Source organism: Littorina saxatilis, linkage group LG9 (assembly GCF_037325665.1).
Source record: "Littorina saxatilis isolate snail1 linkage group LG9, US_GU_Lsax_2.0, whole genome shotgun sequence".
Classification (NCBI taxonomy): Eukaryota; Metazoa; Mollusca; class Gastropoda; order Littorinimorpha; family Littorinidae; genus Littorina; species Littorina saxatilis.
In genome coordinates, this window is record NC_090253.1 from 21,377,413 (window position 1) to 21,393,673 (window position 16,261).

The 16,261-nt window shown below is 41.3% G+C and overlaps 1 protein-coding gene across 1 annotated transcript in view; it reads left to right on the forward strand.

Moving 5' to 3' along the window:
* Positions 1 to 16,261, forward strand: part of LOC138975582 (protein N-terminal glutamine amidohydrolase-like) — a 570,098-nt gene that overhangs the window by 484,396 nt on the left and 69,441 nt on the right. The window lies entirely within an intron of this gene.

Consider the following 16,261-nt stretch of genomic DNA (forward strand, 5'->3'; position numbering starts at 1 on the left):
TATATATATATATATATATATATATAATTATACAGATACAAATTTAAAAAATAAATTGTCATGCTGCATTTTAAGTACAATTTCCAAGTGTCAATTTTTAACATAACTTAATTTAGATCTGCATATTATTATAATTTTGTTTAACATGCACATACATTTTAAATGAATTGATGAACCATTCAGCACATGTTTAGTTGCATTATGTGCGACATATAATTTTTTTTGAAGCTGTCTGTGTTTGTTTTATGCTTAAGAAAAATAGGCAGTGAGTTCCATAGGACCGCACCTGAATAAAGAAGGCTTGATTTGAAAAGGTCAATACGTGGAGTCGGTGTTATGATTTTTAGTCTGTTATAGTTCAAAATAAAATTATCACGTAATGTCTCCGGTGCATATCCTGACATCACTTTATGCATCATAACACCTTTATTATACATTAATCTTTTTTGAAATGGTAATACTTGCAAATTTTTATAATCAGATTCTGAGAGAGAGAGAGAGAAAAAAAACAACAAGTCGCGTAAGGCGAAATAACAACATTTAGTCAAGCTGTCGACCTCACAGAATGAAACTGAACGCGCTGCTTTTTTCACTAATACCACATACTCGTAGTTTCGTCAGTCCACCGCTCGTGGCAAAGGCAGTGAAATCGACCACATCCTACGAGACTGCAGGAACCACCAGGTGCTGAGAGAGGAAATCTGGCCATTGCCGGAGTCCCTGCACAACAAGCTGTACGGGCCAGTGGCTGCGCTGCAGAGGACCACTAATTATATCTCAAGATCTGGACTCCAAGTGTGATCGGCGATCGAAAAGAAGAAGAAGAAGACAAGCCATGCAGAATAGAGCGGTAGTGGTCGCGCTGAGCAGGATAACACGCTTTTTTGTATGCCTATTCTTTTTAGCTTACTGAGTTTGTTTTTAATCCAAACATATCATATATGTTTTTGGAATCAGGGACCGACAAGGAATAAGATGAAATTGGTTTTAAATCGATTTCAGAAAATTATTTTTAATCATAATTTTCATATTTTTAATTTTCAGAGCTTGTTTGTAATCCAAATATAACATATGTATATGTTTTTGGAATCAGAAAATGATGGAGAATAAGAATAAGTTTCGACTTTTAATAACTAAACTCATTCATTAGAGGGTGTGACAGTGCCGCCTCAACTTTTACAAAAAGCCGGATATGACGTCATCAAAGGTATTTATCGAAAAAATGAAAAAAATATCCTGGGATATCATTCCCAGAAACTCTCATGTCAAATTTCATAAAGATCGGCCCAGTAGTTTAGTCTGAATCGCTCTACACACACACACGCACAGACAGACAGACACACACACACACACACAGACACACATACACCACGACCCTCGTCTCGATTCCCCCTCTATGTTAAAACATTTAGTCAAAACTTGACTAAATGTAAAAAAGAGAGAGAGAGAGAGAGAGAGCGAGAGAGAGAGAGAGAGAGAGAGAGAGGGGGGGGGGGAATTAACTTCCTGACAAAAAGAAAAGTATCAGGGGTGAAACTTCAATGGGTGCACTTTATGAACTTGCATTCGATTCCACATGTAACTTCTGTTCATTATGATTAAATCTCCGAGAACGAGTAGTGCACAGTCGGAACTGATTGTTAAGATTGTTGATAGTGCGGCGTGTGTTTACAAGCTTGTGAAAAGGCCTTCAAAGTAAATCGGTTATTGCGCGGAAATACATAAAGTCATTGAGGTTTTGTGATTTTAATCATTGGGGTCGAAGTGTATAAGAGCGGATTGGGGTGAAGGGTTGAACATGATTGGAGTTCAAAAAAGAAGGCGTTTGTGAGGGTTACATATGATGTTCAGTTCACCTCTCTCTCTCTCTCTCTCTCTCTCTCTCTCTCTCTCTCTCTCTCTCTCTCTCTCTCTCCCCCCCCCCACCGGCCCAACCCAACCCGACCCCCCCCCTTCCGACACAGACACACTCACATACACAAACACACACACACACACACACACACACACACACCCCTCCCCCGGGCTCCGACACACACATACACACACACACACACACACAAACCACACACACACACCACACACACACACCACACACACACACACACACACACACACACACACACACACACACACACACACACACACACACACTTACGACACAATCAAAGACAGGAAGATGCAAAGACCGAGGGGGAAAAGGTACAGAGAAACGTGGGGTATAAGGTATGCAAGTTGAAGAGAAAGTGTAGAGGACAAAGGCCCTTGATACAGGGAAACGGCCGCGGGGCGGCGCGGTGTGCGCCATGTAAACACCGCTTTACTGTATCTGCCGTGCACGTGCTGTTCGTCGTTGTCTGACAGCCAACACCAACAAACAACACACACACCCTGGAAATCACATTTCCCCCTGTGTGTGTGTGTGTGTGTGTGTGTGTGTGTGTGTGTGTGTGTGTGTGTCCCTCTACACATGTATACACACTTCCCTACCCCCCACCCCTCTTTCGTAGACTGAATCAACAGAGGCCGATTTACTGCTTTTTCTTTAAACTGCCAGCAATAATAACAACGTGTTTACACTTCTTGTGAAATGTTATTTTCGCTCCTGCTGATAAAACGGTTTTTAAGGAACGACGTCCACTCATTCAAAGAGTACAGGCCGATACAGGCCAATTAGGTGTTTTTGTCTTCTCAGTATTATACTGTGCGATTTCTTTAAGAGCCATTGTGTGTGAAATATTACTGCTAATCGTATAACTTGAGATGAAAATGTTAAGAGATTTATCTTTACGGCTTCGATGCGAATGTGAAGTGCAATTTATCACTGATAACAGCAGCAAAAGTATTTTTGTTTGTTCCAGAATTGAATGATTCAGCAACCAGTTAATGCGTGTGTGAAACAGTGACATTTGTCCCTTTCTTCTGCGTTCGTGGGCTGAAACTCCCACGTACACTCGTGTTTTTTGCACGAATGGAATTTTACGTATATGACCGTTTTTACCCCGCCATTAAGGCAGCCATACGCCGCTTTCGGAAGAAGCATGCTGGATATTTTCGTGTTTCTATAACCCACCGAACTCTGACATGGATTACAGGATCTTTTCCGTGCGCACTTGATCTTGTGCTTGCGTGTACACACGAAGGGGGATAAGCCACTAGCAGGTCTGCACATAAGTTGACCTGGGAGATCGGAAAAATCTCCACACTTAACCCACCAGGCGGCCGCGACCGGGATTCGAACCCTCGACCTTCCGATTAAGAGGCCGACGTCTTACCACCCCGCCACAGCGCCCGTCACATTTGTCCCTTCATTTGAATACGACACGGTTGCATTTTTGTCTATCGGTTCATCTTTATGCGAAGCAATAAGATTGACGCAAAAGCAAACTGAGTTTAAGATTATTATGCTCGGGATTAAACTCTTTCTGTGTTTCAACTTGGGTCTAGAGCGCATTATATAGTCTTAACGTTGACAATACCTTCGTTTAAAGCACAAAGGTCTTCCAGCATCTTCTTTTTGTTTTATTTTTCCCTTTAATTTTTTTTATTTTCATTAAAGAGTAATACATGTATAAATCTCAAATGTCCTGAAATGACAGCTTCAATCAATGACAATCACGGGTAAGAGACGAAAACTGAGGCGACAACGAAGACGACAAGCAATAATTTGATAAATAATAGCATACCTGTACGAATGATAGTGTCTGTTTGACGATGGTGTCCTGAAAAGACTCGAGAATAAAACAGTAGGCGGGAGGGAGAGAGAGATACACGGAAGAATCACACACACACAAAGTCAAACAGGCAGGCGGTATGAATAGTCAGAGATTATAAACGGTAAGGGGTTGGAGGTCTGATTATTCGTCTCCGTTGTGGGAGGGGAAGAAGAAAGCAAACAAGTCGCGTAAGGCGAAAATACAATATTTAGTCAAGTAGCTGCCATTTTTCAGCAAGACCGTATAGTCGTAGCATCGTCAGTCCACCGCTCATGGCAAAGGCAGTGAAATTGACAAGAAGAGCGGGGTAGTAGTTGCGCTAAGAAGGATAGCACGCTTTTCTGTACCTCTCTTTGTTTTAACTTTCTGAGCGTGTTTTTAATCCAAACATATCATATCTATATGTTTTTGGAATCAGGAGCCGACAAGGAATAAGATGAAAGTGTTTTTAAATTGATTTGGACAATTTAATTTTGATAATAATTTTTATATATTTAATTTTCAGAGCTTGTTTTTAATCCGAATATAACATATTTATATGTTTTTGGAATCAGCAAATGATGGAGAATAAGATAAACGTAAATTTGGATCGTTTTATAAATTTTTATTTTTTTTTACAATTTTCAGATTTTGAATGACCAAAGTCATTAATTAATTTTTAAGCCACCAAGCTGAAATGCAATACCGAACCCCGGGCTTCGTCGAAGATTACTTGACCAAAATTTCAACCAATTTGGTTGAAAAATGAGAGCGTGACAGTGCCGCCTCAACTTTCACGAAAAGCCGGATATGACGTCATCAAAGACATTTATCAAAAAAATGAAAAAAATGTTCGGGGATTTCATACCCAGGAACTCTCATGTCAAATTTCATAAAGATCGGTCCAGTAGTTTAGTCTGAATCGCTCTACACACACACACACACAGACAGACAGACACACGCACATACACCACGACCCTCGTTTCGATTCCCCCTCGATGTTAAAATATTTAGTCAAAACTTGACTAAATATAAAAAGGAGGAGGAAACGAAACGGTATGTTTGGCAAACCTAACTCATTCACACAGACAACCAGAGAGAGAGAGAGAGAGAGAGAGAGAGAGAGAGAGAGAGAGAGAGAGAGAGAGAGAGAGAGAGAGAGAGAGAGAGAGAGAGAGAATGTCGGCACGGCGGCGTCCCTGCAGATGACCACTACATTTCTAAATTGGACTGGTCTCCACGTGTAGCGGCAACAAGAAGAAGAAGAAGAAGAAGAGAATGTGTGAGAGAGACAGAGAAAGTGAGAGAGAGAGAGAGGAGACACACACACGCACACACGGACAGAAAGACACAACTAGACAGAGAGACACAGAGCACGGATTCGCAACAGAACCAGAAACCTCCAGAAAAAAATCCCACAAAAAAGCAGCACAAAAAAACCCTCTCCGCTCGCGGTGAAAGAGGGGTTCAAGGGCTAGGGCTGTATACAGGGACAACATTTTATTGACTAGGGGAAAAGGGAAAGGGGAAAGCTAAAACGAGGGGGCGGGGAGAAAACACGAGTGAGTTGAGTGCGCGGGGAAAGAGGACCGTTTGGAGAAAAGTCATTGAGGAAAATTACAACGATGTTATGAGACAGTGTGAACAAGAAAGTGTGTGTGTGTGGCGGGGGGGGGGGGGGGGATAGAAAGAGAGAAAATGAGAGAGCAGAGGGAGGACGGAAGTGGGGGGCGGGGGAAGAGGGAGAGGGAGAAGATGGCAGGTTTGGGTGATATTCCTTTGAAGAAAAACTAAAACTGTAACACACACACACACACGCACACGCACGAGTGTGAAACGCCGGCATAGCTCAAGGGTTTAAATGGTCTGCATATTAAAAATCACATCATTTTTCGGATCAAAGAATATTCTCTACAATGCTTTCTTACAGTTAAAACCAAAACAATATTTACACGTACGGTTGGTATGCAGCTGGTGACAAAAGTCATAAGATTACGTCACTTCTCACTCCCGCTCAGCAACGTGTATGTCTTCTTTTACGAGCAGCACATGGACCATTTAGACAGTGTTGAACTTTAGAAGAAACCTTGGACAAGACTTCCACAAAAAGTCAAACTTGTCACTGACAAATTTAGGACTCCTTCTTTTGTGTTCGTGGGCTGCAACTCCCACGTACACTCGTAGGACCTACGAGTGGGGTTTTACGTGTCCGTCTTTCCCCCGCCATTAAGGCAGCCATACTTCGTTTCCGGGGGAAGCCAAGACTCCAAATCTTAACTCGTCCCAGAAAAGATCTTCGCGAAGGCGATATTCACAGGACTTTTACTTTACTTTATTTGGCGTTTAACGTCGTTTTCAACCACGAAGGTTATATCGCGACGGATCTTCACAGGACGTGGCAACTGTTTATCGAACTCTGACAAGACGAAATTAAAAAGCCATGTTTTCCTAAAGATGTTGTGGAGCTGAGGGAGGATTTTTAGAGCAGACAAACAAACCTCTGACGATCAGTTGAACTTTCTTACAGAAAGTATACATCTGTATGCAGCTGACGAGAGTGACGTTTCTTGTTTGTTTGCTGTACTTACAAACCCATGAGCTTGTCTTTCTTTAAGCTCTGCATTTTGAGGATAGGAAACGTTTTTTAACTGTTGCTCAAAGTTCACAAAGTGCAGGCCTCGTAAGTGAGACTTTGAGACAGGACTTAAAACGGCCACGGGTGTTTGCTGTTTGAACATTAAGGCCAAAAATATCTGTGACACGTTAAACTGTACTTGTTGTCTTCCTTTCAGGTGTGGAGAGGCTATACGGTCTTGTTTACCTTTTCTGGAGAGAACAAGCAAAGAACTGTGCGAAACGATCAAATATACTTGCTGTCTTGTTAAAACCCCAAAACTGTACTCAGTTGTTGCCTTTATTTCAGATCTGTAAACAATACGGAATACTTGTTTATTGCTCTTAACAGTAAAAAACAAGCAAGACGGAATACTTGTTTATTGCTCTTTTACAGAAAAAAACAAGCAAGACGGAATACTTGTTCATTGCTCTTTTACAGAAAAAAAACAAGCAAGACGGAATACTTGTTTATTGCTCTTTTACAGAAAAAACCAAGCAAGACGGAATACTTGTTCATTGCTCTTAACAGAAAAAAACCAAGCAAGACAGAATACTTGTTTATTGCTCTTAACAGGAACAAAAACAAGCAATGACCTCCTAACCCCCCTCCCCCCCTATCCCAGTCCCAATGTCCAATACAGTTTGAACTGGAGTTTGCTGCCTTTCTTGTACGAAGAGCCAAACAATGGACGAAACATTACACTGTACTTGTGAAAAATTTAACGTGTACCGGTATTTGATGTCTTCTTTTCAGGTCCGTATAACCAAGGCAGACTAGACCCACATCTGTTCTGAACAGAACAGCGAATAAATAAATGAATAAATCAATCAATTAGTAGATAAATACATTTACAATCGACAAATAAACGAAAACAAAATAAAAACAAAGCTGTAAATTCCGGCTAGCAGTGCATGTAATAAACCGGCCTTCCTCAAGAGAACAAGTCAAAAATCCCTATACATATAATGGTAAACTGTGCTGTAAAACAATTTGGATGGCCCGGTAGCTCAGTTGGTACGGAGCACTGGACTTGTGATCGGCAGGTCGCAGGTTCGATTTCGGGCCGGGACGGACACGGGTCAAATTTATGTGAAGACCCAGAGACGGAAGCCATGTCCCACCCCCGTGTCATCACAATGGCACGTAAAAGACCTCGGTCATTCTGCCATAAGTGCAGATGGCTGATACCACCTAAACACGCATACACTTGAGGATCTCATCAAAAGCCGTGAGGGCGTAAAACCTCAAACTATCATATAACCCAAATCATGTCCTTAAAGAGGCGAAATATTTAGCCTGTAGGACAGTAGGCATTCTCTCTTTCCTTCCTTTCCAAAACAGTCAGACTGTAGTTGCTGTCTTCCCGTTCACTCCAGGATTATAGGCAAGACAGGACAAGAGGCACGTCGTGTTTATCGGTGTAGCTCAGAGCTCAGAAAGAGTATCCTCGGAGAGGGGTCGAGTACGGAGGTGCAGAATGGTGTTTGTCCAAGGCTGGCTTTTACCCCCTTAGGATGTGACCCAGTTTAGTTGTTGTTTTTCTCCAGTGAAGAAGGACTCCGTGTGTTGAGTCGTTCTGAGCACAGCAAGGACTCGGCTACTGTATGGTCCTCTCTTCATTGAGAAAAGTCAGTCCCTTTGGCCTTTCTCCCACCACCCACCTGATACCCGTCAGTCCATACCCCGCCCCCACCCCCTCTCTCTCTCTTTGTCGCTCTCTCTCTCTGTGTCGCTATCTGTCTCTGTCTCTCTCTCTGTCTCTGTGTGTGTGTGTGTGTCTCTCTCTCTCTCTCTCTCTCTCTCTCTCTCTTCACACATTATCGACTCAGTTTCCACCTTCCTACCTTTTTTATGTGAATGTGCTCTCTCTCTCTCTCTCTCTCTCTCTCTCTCTCTCTCTCTCTCTCTCTCTCTCTCTCTCTCTCTCTCTCTCTCTCTCTCTCTCTCTCTCTCTCTCTTCACACATTATCGACTCAGTTTCCTCCTTCCTACCTTTTTTATGTGAATGTGCTCTCTCTCTCTCTCTCTCTCTCTCTCTCTCTCTCTCTCTCTCTCTCTCTCTCTCTCTCTCTCTCTCTTTTTCTCGATTTCCCTGGCTGCTACTGTGTGTGTTTTGAGAGTCGATCGTTTCGTCTTGTTTGTTTTTCTGCCCCCTCTCTTCGTTCAACTGCGGGCGGGCGGGCCTCCTGTCTTTCAATCTTTTTTTGCGTCTTGATATATATCTCTTCTCAATCACCAATGTACCGCTTAGGGGAAAAGTATAAGAGAAAGAGAGAGAGAAAGAGAGAGAGAGAGAGAGAGAGAGAGAGAGAGAGAGAGAGAGAGAGAAAGAGAGAGAGAGAGAGAGAGAGAGAGAGAGAGAGAGAGACACACACAGAGACAGATAGGCACAGAACTCAGAATGGTGTATGCATCTGTACTTCTTATGTATACTTGCGAACTAATTCCGGCTGGAATGTATTCAATAATGACACTTTTTCCATTGATAACATATGTGTGCGGGAGAGAGAGCTAGAGGGCGAGAGAGAGCTAGAGGGCGAGAGAGAGAGAGAGAGAGAGAGAGAGAGAGAGAGAGAGAGAGAGAGAGAGAGAGAGAGAGAGAGAGAGACTTCACCCCTAATACACGTACAGTCCCTATTTCAGAGCAGCGTAAAGAAAGAGGGATCCTGAGCAAGTAAACGAAACATTCTTGGCGATTACAACCGAGGACAGACTTCAAGCCCCCCCCCCCCCACCCCCACCCCCAATCTTCCCTCTCCCTATCGAAGGAACATTGTGCTCCATTTAAAATCCCATCTGAAAATCTGGTGGCCTTCCCCTGTCTTCGGGAGCTAGAAAGGCCCTTTATTTGCTCAGAGCTTTGGACTTGTAGGTTGAGCTTCGAATAGCTTCTACTCCACTTTCAGTCTTTCCTTTCTCTCCGTCTTTCTTTTCGCTCACTGTTTTTCGCTGGACAAGCCGGGTTTAGTCGTCTGCTTTTCTGCTTTCCAAACCTTTGGTACCGTACAGGACTTAAAGTTATTACGTAATGTGTCTCTTCTCTTTGCACCTTGAAACGCACCTGCCTTATAATACCCATGCGATCTCGAATACATCTCGTTGGTTGGAGTAGTCTGTCCTGGCGTCATCGCAGCGTCTCGGCAAGCCCCTTAGTTTCTCTTCACTGAGACAGAAGTTGAATAGTCGGAGCCGGTTATTGGTACAAAGATAACCGGCAAAGCCACCAAGAATGCTGTGTTGTTTTAAGATGTCATGGTGCTATCCGGAAGAAACAGTCGTGTCCCATTAATATCCGAAAGTTCCATAATGCAGAACAATGGGTGGAAACCAAAAACCGACTGCAACATATAGGCCCATTGCAGAAACTCAAGTTAACAACAGCATTTCTACTCGGCGCGCGCGGTATGAGAATCACGGGTCGTAACTCTCTGGAATTGGTCATCCGCCGCCATGTTGGATGCCTTGCACGATCTCTGACAGTGCTTGAGCGTTGGGTGGCGACTCGACAAAAGTGAAAATGACACGTTGTGTGGCCAAACACTACAGTCAGCAGGCACACTTTAGGATCCCTAAAGTTGTTTACCATCAGGGTGACAACTGGAAGGAAGTTACTGAGCGGAGAAGACGGTTATAACTGGTTATTTTTTGCTGTGTGCAGTGCGCTAATCAACAATTGTCCATCGGTTGTGCCTTTAGAGTGAACACTGTGATAGGATGGTTTGAAAATTATACTTTGCAGTAGTTACCTGAGCTGCATTGTACCTCATTTGCCTGTCTTGAGAGCTTTATCTTGTGAATTTTGGTGCACTGTCTGCATGGTAATTTGAGATAAAGAATAAATAAATGAATATAATAATGTATTCTTGCTTTACTTTTTATGTTGTGCTGTTGTGTTAAAAAGGCAGATCCCCTTTGGACTCATGCATGCACAGCTTTCTTCATTTTGTCTGCATACACAGTGAAATACGCAAAAAGAACAAGAGTGCAATGAAGAAAACTAACAAAGACGGCATCCAATATGGCGGCGCGAAGAGAGTATGAGCGGAGTTGTGCCCCTTAGGGCTAAAGCTAGCCGATCCATTTGATAACGTCACGCCGAGTAAGAAGAATGAATTGGACCTATAGATACATGACTATAGTATTGTTGTATTTGTCCGCTCAATTTGTATACATATATATATTAACTGTCTGATTTGTTACCTTTTTTTGTTAAAGTTATATCTTTGTTTTAAAGCCCTCTGGGCCCAAAACAATAAAATACTTGACTTGACTTGACTGACTAGTTGAGTTTTGCGACCTTTTAGGTCCAATTGGTCTATCTTGGGACAGGTAGCGGTACATGTAGTACGCAATGTGAACGCTACATGTGTGCATATGAAAACGGGTAATTGGGAGGAAACGATATAAAATATAAGTAAGCTTATACGTGTACACATCGACATGCTACTACCCTAAAGACCCACCGGAAAAGCCCATCACGAACAAACACAAAACAAAGCACAAACAAAGTGAGTGAAAAACTGGAGAATTACAGATGGGCCAGGGCTCCCCACGGACGCCTCGCGAAGAAGTATGGGCTACTTACCATAAATTTCAACTCAGTATAACAAATGTATGCCTTCATGTGCAAAGGTTCTAACACAAAAAAACCAAGACAGTTTGCGTGCGTGCAAGCAAACACAGCAGGACACAATCCTTTCATTCACGAGAGGCGAAGAGGGAAAAAACATAAAACGATTTCACTAAAACAAAATGTACGGTCTTGATATCCCTCCAATAATTAGAAGTCAGAAAATCACACAATGTTGTCTTTTTCCCCTCTAACCCCCCCCCCCCCCACCTCCCCCTTCTCCGTCCAACTCGTTCAGACGATTATGAAAACCTCTGCCGAGTCGATTAAAGTTTATATGCTCTTCTGCTAAGGGCCGTCATATTTTTGCTCAGATCACAACGAGGCTGTTTCAGCTGTTGGTTATATTTCAATGGCCGCCTATGACGTCAGCTCGTCTGCTGTATGTCTGCAAAAATGTTTAGGGATGATTTTGATCGAGGCGAAGAGTAATCCACATTTACATAAAAGGGTATGAAGGGGGGGAAGTCGAATTTGTGTGAAGAGAGAGAGAGAGAGAGAGAGAGAGAGAGAGAGAGAGAGAGAGAGAGAGAGAGAGAGAGAGAGAGAGAGAGAGAATAATGCTATCTAGCTCTTCATTGCTTAATAATTACTATATACCTATAGGGTTCCCCCCCCCCACCCCCATCAAACATCACCACAACCCCATCCCCACCCCAACTATTCGCTTTCTAATATTTTTTTTTACACCGCATGTTCTCGCCAGCTCATTTTCAAGCGGATTGACAGCTGAAGCCGGGCGTGGAAGAGCATTCACAGTTCAGGAGATAGTCCTTCACCATTATTTTTTTTAACGAGAATCACAGAGAGAGAGAGAGAGAGAGAGAGAGAGAGAGAGAGAGAGAGAGAGAGAGAGAGAGAGAGAGAGAGAGAGAGAGAGAGGGGGGGCAGAGAGATCTTCAAAATGTGAAAAAAGCATGGTTTCATTTTTACTGAAATATTTTCTCAGATTGACAATGCATGGTGTGATATTATACGGTATTTGCGTTTTTGACCAAAATATGACATTTTACACAGATCGAGACAGTCATTGTTCTCCGAGACCGCGATAGCGGTCGAGGTGAACAATGACTGTCGAGATCTGTGTAAAATGTCATATTTTGGTCAAAAACGCAAATAACATTTATGTATCGATCGAATTCCTTTCAGGTACTATGACTTTGTTGTTGTTTTGACGATTGAACGAGCCCGGGCACACACACATGCAATCAAACACACAAGCTTCATATTTGGGCGTTTCACTGGTTGACCGAAACTTCAAAGGAACTACAAAACACACGTCACGTACTGACTTTGTTGTTGTTTTGACATTGAACAGCACACACACATGCAATCAAACACATGACGTGTGTTTTGTAGTTCCTTTAAAGTTTCGGTCAACCTGAAACGCCCAATTATAAAGTTTTGTAGGCCTCTGACGTCACATGACTCAAAGAAGGGAAATCCAATCTCCAATCGATACATAATTATTTATTTATCAAACGATCCAAAATTACTTTTATTTTATTCTTCATCATGTTCTGATTCCAAAAACATATAAATATGTTATATTCGGATTAAAAACAAGCTCTGAAAATTAAAAATATAAAAAATATGATTAAAATTAAATGTCCGAAATCGTTTTAAAAACAATTTCATCTTATTCCTTGTCGGTTCCTGATTCCAAAAACATATATATATATATGATATGTTTGGATTAAAAACACGCTCAGAAAGTTAAAACGAAGAGAGGTACAGTAAAGCGTGCTATGCAGCACAGCAACCGCTACCGCGCTAAAAAGGCTCGTCACTTTCACTGCCTTTTGCACTACCGGCGGACTACGGTCATTGTGAAAAAATGCAGTGCGTTCAATTTAATTCTGTGAGTTCCACAGCTTGACTAAATGTAGTAATTTCGCCTTACGCGACTTGTTTTTTTCTTCTAACAGTAAATCTATCAAAATCACAATGTAAAATAAAGAAAACGGACTCTTTTTTATTTTTTTAAGAAATTTACAAATTTACTGAAACGTTTTTCATTGTTCAGTAAATTTTTGAAAAAATGGCATGCTCATTTCAGGAAATTCGCAAATTTCCTAGAATTTTTAGGAAATTCGTGAAATCCCCGAGTGAAACAGGAAATTCACAAATTTACTGAAATTTTCAGGGATTTCGCAAATTTCCTAGTTTCGAGAATTTAATGTAACCGCAAGGTACATGCTAAGCATACTTTCAAGGTTTTATTACATTAAAATATGTCAGCGGTTTTTACCACGAGGCAGTTTCCAATGCGGACATGGTGCTTCTCGTGAAATTCGTACACTTTACATGGCTCAAAATGCGGTAAGTTGAAGAAAAAAATATCATCTTAAAATATTATCACCACAAGCAGTTTTGCCGACTGTTCTTTTTGTGTGTTATTTTTTTGGTTAAATGAAGCTCTCTCATTTGCCATGTACGGAACTGAGAAAATGAAACGTGTTGTTCAAGCATTTTGTTTTTAATTGCTCAGACTGAATGAGTTCGTAAGAAACACAAGAAGAAGAGGCTTAACAACACCGCGCGTGCGACAGTTTTCAAGAGGTTTCCACCTTCCAGACTGAAACTAAGTACACCTTGTTATGGTAAAGACTCCCTCTTACAACTTACTGCAAACTACAATCAGGACTTGGGCGCATTTTAAAGACCCGCTAAGACAGGCACGTAATGGTCAGGGAAGGTTATCTGAGGAATGTGGAACACAGCGGGTCGTATTCCTCCTACTGACCTTGTGTCCAAACTGTTATCGCAACTCTCATCCCCCCCCCCCTCCATCTTCACCCAGATATGACGCAAATGTATCCGTCAAAGGGGTATCGACAGAAGAGGAAGTAACAGGAAGAGGAAGACGTAACTTGGCTACCTACTAGCTTGGGCCCTTTGTTCCAACTGTTATTGCATCTCACCTGGCTGCCATATAACACCCCCTGCGGGTTAGGGGGAGTCCCATATTGGTTGGGACGAGAAAGAATTTACCTGATGCTCCCCAGCATGGCGTAAGAGGCGACTAACGGATTCTGTTTCTCTTTTTACCCTTGTTAAGTGTTTCTTGTATAGAATATAGTCAATTTTTGTAAAGATTTTTGTCAAGCAGTGTGTAAGAAATGTTAAGTCATTTATTCTGGAAACTTGCATTCTCCCAGGAAGGTAATACATTGTACTACGTTGCAAGCCCCTGGAGCAAATGTTTGATTAGTGCTTTTGTGAACAAGAAACAATTGACAAGTGGCTCTATCCATCTCCCCCATTTCCCCGTCGCGATATAACCTTCGTGGTTGAAAACGACGTTAAACACCAAACAAAGCAAGAATGCCATCTAACCTGTGTCCAAGGTGTCATGGAAACTCGCATCCTCCTGGCTAAAACACAATGCATTCCGTAAAGGGTATCGAAACAAGAAAAAGTAACACGCTCTCGAAGACGTAACGTGGCTACCTACTAACAGTTTGTTCAAACTGTTATTGCAACTGACATGGCTCCGTTATGTCCAAACAGTTATTGAGTTAACAAAACCCACATTAGGACTCCAACCAAATGAATGCTATATCTCGAAACCTCTCTCTGGAGAAAAAGCATTTGCTATTCTGCCTGAGAAAACGTTTGACTTTGGCACCTTAATTGCCTTATACTACTAAAGGCCTACGCTTAAAATGCACCTGTCGTATTCAAATGTATTTATGTTGACGTGTTTTGTATAGAAACATATTTTACTATATCATGGAAAATCAAGTTGTCTGTGGCATGCGAGAAAAACATCGATGGCCTTTCTAACATTATAGCTAACTTTGATGACACAAACAGCCTAAACTGCAAGGGTACACTCTCTAATCTATTCCGCACGTGTCCAGTTTCTTTTGACATGCAGTATATATTTCTAAAGGCGCGCGCGACCAAATCTGTATGGAAAGCCGTTTGGCTCATAACTATTACAGCTGTAATTTAAAATAAATACACCTGTATTTAATGATAAATACAGCTGTATTTATTTCTTAAACGTATACAATAAGTATCATTATTAATTACAGGTGTATTTTTTTTTTATTAATTACAGGTGTATTTTTTATTAAATACAGGTGTATTTATTATAAATTACAGGTGTATTTATTTTTAAATACAGGTGTAATTATTATTAAATACAGGTGTATTTATTTTTAAATACAGGTGCATTTATTATTAAATACAGGTGCATTTATTATTAAATACACCTGTATTTATTATAAAATACAGGTGTAATTAATGATAAATACACCTGTATTTAAAAATAAATACACCTGTATTTAAAAATAAATACACCTGTATTTAATAATAATTACACCTGTATTTAAAAATAAATACACCTGTATTTAAAAATAATTACACCTGCATTTAAAAATAAATACACCTGTATTTAAAATTAAATACACCTGTATTTAATAATAAATACACCTGTATTAATCAGTTATTAGTCACGTGGTTAAGCGACTTAAAAACTTGGACTGGGAATCCACATGAAAAACACTAAGCTTATAGGCGTCTTCATCGCCTCGCTTTGCCGCCTTTTGACAGACTGAACAGCTCAAGATGGCGGGGGTGGCAAATGTCCCTGATGTTTTGGAAGGTTTGCGAGTGCAGTTTTAATTAACGCTGTTGCCCAGGCTCGCACAGCAGGGTAAGTTAATTGTTTTATCAGACGAATTCGGTTCTTGTGACGATCTACACCGAGTCAGTGGGGCATCCACATCCAGAAGTTGAACTTGAAGGGAGGCCTGTACGCGTTTTTGACCAAAGATGCAAAATATTGGAATTCGGTGCGAGAGACTAGCTGCTATATCGTGTTATCGGTAATCTTGAACTTTAGCGTGTTAAATTCATAGCTCTTAATTCAGAGGCATTTAAGTCTCCAAATTTGTAGAACCTGTACTTGTAATCATAACAAGTCATTTTAGATCCCTTTGAAGTTACGGAATGAACTCCGATGATGAACTGTACGAATGCATTTGACCCATCAAAGAAGGAATTATCCGTGTGACCAGACAAGGGAGACAACTCTTTCGTGTAGATGATGTCCCATGGTTGACAACGTACACCATTTTCGGTGCATTTTCGTCACGCTAAAGTTCAAGATTACCTTGTTATCTGTGTGTGTGTGTGTGTGTGTAATCCGTTGTAAAGTGTATATTATGATTATTTGGTGGCGGCGGCAGTGGTACGTATATAATCTCATATGGAAAGCCGTTTGGCTCATAACAAACCTTGATTGATATGGGTTAAAGCTGTGGTCTATTTATGACTTTCCGGGGCTACGAGGTTGAAAAATAGGGA